We start from the raw sequence: 6,695 nt of genomic DNA on the forward strand, positions 1-6,695 counted from the left end.
TTTTTTTCCCAACTCCTAGGCTTCCGCTAAGTGGACGACTCGCCGCCAATCATCATTACCCAGCAAGCAATAGCCGTCATTTCAACGTCTCTGTTAACTATAGACCCGATATAGTCCGGCTACGTGTAACCCAGTTCTAGCCCAAATAACCTTGAATTTGGTTTCATTTCGTTAGTTCATTTAACTAGTTCAAAATAACTTGTGAGATGTATGATATTCCATCATATAAGCAAAGTCAACAGCGTTTACAAGGTGTTTGGTTTCATTTCTTTGACATGTTCAATATGTAGCCTGTGCGTAGCCACGATTTAGCTCGTAGTCAGAGCGGTTTTCTGTAGCCCACTTATAGTCTAACCTACAAAGATATAAGTGTCATTTCATGACATGGTCTATATGTATCCACGATTTAGCTCTAAATTGGACGGGCTATGTGTAGTCTGCTTTTAGCCCACCCGCGAAATCGAGGCAATCTGTGGTCTAATTTTAACGGCTTGGCTATTCACCTTATTCTGCCCCGCCCACTTTTAATACTTCGCTAAACTGATACGGCACATCCGGTAACTAGTTCAGTAGTTGTAAGATTGTTTATAGCTAGCTATAACTGTGGCGAAATGACAAAGAACGTTAATGCCATAAATGTTATAAATTGGGAGCACGGTGAAAACTTCTTACGACGATCAGATGGTCTCAAATTGTCCCATCCATCGTCACTGTTAACGTGGGTAGACAATATGAAGAAGTGGCCAGAGGTAACCTATGGGGACATATTTACCTTCTTCGTCCTGTCAGAGGGAGTTGATGGAGCAGCAATGAAAAATTATAAAAGTACCGAGGCCTACCAATATTTACATAGTGGGAAAGTGGGTCGTGTACTGTTACACAGCGAGGGTGATTTCGTAAATTGTAAGCCAAACTCATACGTCATCCTCCCGAGCTGCTTCTGTTTACAGCAGTGAGCGCAAGCTAGATTCAAGTGATTATTACGTTTTGAATATGGATATTTTTCTTACAAAAACGCTTCGATTCGCTACAGAAGGCCTTTGTTCACCCCCCGGAGCCGTGTGAGACACTTTTTTTTTTATGGATGGGCGATTTTTATTTAACTTGTTTTGGACTGAAGCAATGCAACACCCGCTGAGTGGCATTAAACAGCTTGAAAGATCAAAGACAATTTTTAATATAACTCCGACTGGATTCGTCTGAAAGAAGAAAGTCATATACACCTAGGATGCCTCGGGGGTGAGTAAAACGCAGCCTAATTTTCATTTTTGGGTGAACTAACCCTTTAATGTGAAATGTGTTGTTTTTTTGATACAAGTTTCGAAGCTTCCCCAGGTGAAAAATAAATATATTTAAATTGTGCTTTTTCAGAGTAGGTTACATCTCTTGCTCGTAGTGAAACTGTGTTAGACACATTAGTCAGTGGGTGAGCGCCTGGTCCGTGTACGTTTTGATCATTTCATCTCCTATTTGGAATGCAATAACGAGAAATGGAAAAACGGCTCGTTTATTCGTTTTTCCATTTAGTTTAACATTTTTCGTTTGGGGGTTAAAATTCGGTTTATGGCTTCAATATTTCATTCGCACGTGTGGGCGGTGCTGAAACGCTCCTTTCATCTGATTGGTCGAATCGCTCCGCCTTCAGTACGGTCTTTTCATTCTTTCAGGCAGAATAAGAGTCAGTACGAGTGCGGCACTATAATGTCTGAAACCACCACTCACTGTTAATTACGCATAATATTTTAATCAGATTTTGCTGGGCACATAATTCGTGCTGCTGCGACTTGCAAGTGACCCCTTTAATTATTTTTAATACATTTAATACTACGTCTTTTTCACCTGGGTCGGTGTTGAACGTAACATCACTATCAGCGTGTGAGTAGTGTCTTTCCTCGTTCTCCAGTTGCTCAGTATGACTTTTATGTCTTATAGCTATGTGCTGATTTTATGGTGAGCTTATTGAGTTTTCTCGTTCTCTAAGTGGGAGATGAGGGTAGGTAAGCTTAATTGTAGGTTACATCTCTTGCTCGTAGTGAAACTGTGTTAGACACATTAGTCAGTGGGTGAGCGCCTGGTCCGTGTACGTTTTGATCATTTCATCTCCTATTTGGAATGCAATAACGAGAAATGGAAAAACGGCTCGTTTATTCGTTTTTCCATTTAGTTTAACATTTTTCGTTTGGGGTTTAAAATTCGGTTTATGGCTTCAATATTTCATTCGCACGTGTGGGCGGTGCTGAAACGCTCCTTATTGCATTCCAAATAGGAGATGAAATGATCAAAACGTACACGGACCGCGCCTCTTGTGTATTTTCGGTTTTATTTAGTGTAGGGTATTTAGGGCGTCGCCTACGCCGAAACTTTCGTGTTTTTGTTTCACATTTTTATTTGGTTAGGAAAGGTTTTTCTTATTTTGGCGCTGTAAATATGTGCACGCGCTGCTGATGCGTTTCCGGTCATCTACGTGAATAAATGACTGCCTTTTGCCATTATATGCTGCTGTCCTGGCTGTTTTCTGCTCTCTTTTTCATTCATCGAATTTATTCGTTTTCAAATGTTGCGGACCAATTCCCTAGACATCTAAAGGACCGTAACATGTTTATTTAACATAATAATAATAATAATAAATGTTTTTTGAGCAGCAAATCAGAATATTAGAATGATTTCTGAAGGATCATGTGAATAAAGAAATTATGCTAAAAATTCAGCTTTGAAATCACATAAATTACATTTTAAAATACATTCAAATAGAAAACAGTTATATTAAATAGTCAAAATATTTCAAAATGTTACCGTTTTTGCTGTATTTTGGATCAAATAAATGCAGGCTTGGTGAGCAGAAGAGACTTATTTAAAGAAACATTAAAAATCTTATGTTCAAAAACTTGACTGGTAGTGTATATCTTTAAAAATCACTTTAAAAAGTGATTAAACACACAAGAACTAGACACTTCAACATACACACACATTCAGCTATAATTGGGTTCACCAGTGACTAGGGAGGAATACAACTTAATGAATTAAAATTGTAATGTTTTAAATGTTCATTTTAAATATAAAATGAACCCAAGATCACTGTAATAATCAACATTCACACCCTGACATAAATACACAATGCTCTGATGGTGCTGAGAAAAAAATCCATCAGTAGTTTCTCATCAGGATGAGAAAAACCTGTTTGAGAGTACAAACCAGTTATTAAATATTTTCATTTTCACTTTCATGTTTATGCACACCCAAACACAAAAATGGATGTCAAAGCAATTAAAAACACAAAGAAAGCTGCTCCATAAGTTATCACGTTTTTGGCTTAATGGTGGGAAACAGAATTCCACACAGATTTTTTATTTATTAATTATTATTATTATTGTTGTTGTTGTTGTATGCTGCACACTTCGAAAAATTCGGCATCCCTGTATTAATGCATACAGAAAGTCTGCATGTGCACAGTATTGCAGAAGTACAAAGAGCATAAAAATAATGACTCATTTATTCCTGTATGCTTTTTTGATATCTTTATTGCTTTTAACTCTACATAACAAAAATAACTAGTTATAACGACACAGACTTCTAGCAGAAATGCTCATATACATTCACATGCAACAATCAACAGGCAAAAAGAAGAAAAAAAAATCTATATACATAAACACAAATACCCATATACATACATGTACAGTACACACAAATACATACATACATACGCACACATAATAATAAATAAATAAAGGCCTCCTAGTATAAGACATTGCTGACATTGCTTCTTTTCTTACATATCTTCTATTATCTAATCAATTATATCCTCACTGTTTTCTTTTTCTAAAAAAAATCATTAAAGGGTTCCAAGCATCTTATTCATGTATGCTTTTATTATTTGTATATAAAGCTTGTCTTGAATAATACCTTGGAATGTATCTTTGGCATCTCTTGCCAATTTTCGTGCCCTCAATTAAAAAAAAAAAAAAGTTATCATGCAAATGTCATGGGTGTGCACTAAAACATGGGGGGGGGGATATCAAAATGGTATTTAACCAGACCTGGACCAAATGTTTGAACAGACAGAAACTGAGAAGACAAGCAGACGAGCCTTTAGACACACTCCTGAACCAACTTCAACTTGGTTTTCTTTCAACTTGGACAAAGTAAGGTTTCCTTGCAAAATAAGAATGTTTTTTGTCAGAGTATTAAAAATGTCTCTCTGACTACTAAATTTGGTCAAGTTTCTTGTCCTCTGTATGTTGAATTTGCTAAATTTGCTTTGCTAGGAAATGACCGTTACTGTCTTATCAAATAAAGATGTAAAGTGCAAAAATAAAATAAAATAAATGTCATAAAAGCAGGAAGTTATTCGTTAGTTGCAGTCAATTGGAGGTAGAAAAAAACAAAAACTTCTTTGATTTTGTAGCTGGCTCCGGACACTGAATTATAAATGATTTTATACACTCTTGACAGCTGGTTACAAAATACAAGTTGTATCACCAATCTGATAACAGATACTGTATGCAAGGGTTTAAATTAGCTGCTGATTTTTGTGATTGCACTGGCTTCATAAAGCGGGTAAAGATCAGAAAACATGCACACAGTAAATGACACTGTAAACTTTTTGCCTCTTTTAAAATATTGTGTTCGAATTTCAATATTTGTGAGTGTTAAATCATTATAACTGAACGTTTGTTCTTTCTGGCAGCTATGGCAGTCTTTCTTCACCATCTTAGGTTGGTGTCTCTGGCCGTGCTGATTCTGGCGTCTCAGCTGGACTTTGCCAGTGCTGCTGTTCGAGTGTCTTCTATATATGCCAGAGGCCTCACCGGTGACCCTTTTGGAAACCAACCCGATCCATACATCAAGATCTGGTGTGGCTCTACTTTTGGGGGGCAGACAGAATATCACAGTGATGTTGCTAATCCTTCGTGGTCAACAGTGTTCAGCTTCCCAAACTGCAGAGTCGGTGAAAACCTGAAGCTGGAGGTGTGGGACAAAGACCTGATATTTGATGATTACTTGGGCATGTGTACCAAAAGGTTGTCAAGAGGAGTTTTCACTGCTGTTTGTTCTCTGAATAAAGGAACTCTGTATTACACTTATAATGTTTGGTAAATCTCTCAGCACTTTGTTAAGCTGCTTTGAGACAAACCTCCATTGTAAAATGCTCTAGAGTAATAACTGTTGATTAATATGTTCATCAAAAAGCTTCTAGTCTATATGTTAGCAAAAAAATGTGTAATCACAATGTAATCCTACCAATAAAAGTCAAATCAAAGTAGTCTCACAATCATCTCTCATTCTCAGATGTTTGTGCCATATGATATCCGTTTCTCCTCTTCCTGCTGACAAATGTATTTCACACTTGCAGCAAGTGATAAATTCCATATTGAAGTGAAAATCATACCATATAACACGTCTGATACGTGCATTTTACACTAGTTTCTATATGCTATAGAAAGGGTTGTGTTGTGTACATTTAAATCAATTATAAGTCAGCTAGTACAGGTAGGTGCCTTCGAAAATACAGACGACTTTCATACTCGGAACACTAAATGTGAAGTGAATGATGTCTGGAATCGTCAAGCTTCAAAACCAAAAACACAAAAGAAATAGTCAAAATTATTTTATGCAATATTATATAACTATTTATGCAATATATATAACCATTTAGTTATTACTAATAATCCCAATAACGTTTTTTCCAAATTATAATCATTTACGAACAGTGGCGGCTCGTCGGGGGAGGCAGGGGAGGTACAGCTTCCCCATAATTTTGAGGTGAAAATGGGAGAAGGACGATTTAATGTTAATAAAATTCACAATTCATTTCAGTTCATATCGCAAAATGTGTATTTTTTGTTTGTAATTTCACAGAAAGCGCCGCTTTTCTATCGCGAATGTGCCGAATCTGCTGATGTAATTACAACCGCTGGGTGATAGAGAAGGGGAGGGGGAGGCCGGGGGAGAGATGAGCCTTGCCCAAATACCTACACTTGCGGTCTTTGCACTTGACCACTTGACTACTTATATGACGTATTTCCTGTATTTGGCCCAGCTCTCGTGCTCCGTTGGTGAAAAACAATTAGCCAATCACCACCGAGTGTTCACTTTCAGCGCTGAGGAGTGTTGAGAAAAGAAACCTAGTAAGGGAGGCTAGCCTCCCTTCTGATATCAACCAATCATCATAGAGACGTAACCTTTATTTTAATTTTAATTTTAAATACTTGCATTTTTAAATCAACTTCTAAATGTCTGTTCAGTAGTCCCTATAACATGGCCATTTTAATTTGTGGTGCTTCTAATTAAGTGATAAAAAGCAGTTGCAAATGTTGTACAAAATAAATATCACCACTACTCATCTTTACACCAATAAAACGTAAAAACACTGTTTTTCTACCAAATTATATGTAATATCTAATTATTATATCAGTATTTAACTTGCATTGGAAAGGTTTCCGTGACCCAATAATAATCGCCAGGGATCCCAGACCAATACAATTAGTGTGCCTCCTCTATTTTAAAACCCACGAGCCGCCACTGCTTATAAACAGGAAGATAAAGGACGAGTCGTATTGGATCACTTTAAAAAAAAAAAAATCGTGATTAAGATCTACTGCCGAGTGCTTCAAAACTTTCATTTTGCCTTCCACTGAGAAAGGCATACCGATTTCGACATGATCAAGGTGAGTAAATGACAACAAAGTTTCATTTTT

This window comes from Sinocyclocheilus rhinocerous, unplaced genomic scaffold (assembly GCF_001515625.1).
Source record: "Sinocyclocheilus rhinocerous isolate Xijiao unplaced genomic scaffold, SAMN03320098_v1.1 scaffold395, whole genome shotgun sequence".
In the NCBI taxonomy this organism is placed as follows: Eukaryota; Metazoa; Chordata; class Actinopteri; order Cypriniformes; family Cyprinidae; genus Sinocyclocheilus; species Sinocyclocheilus rhinocerous.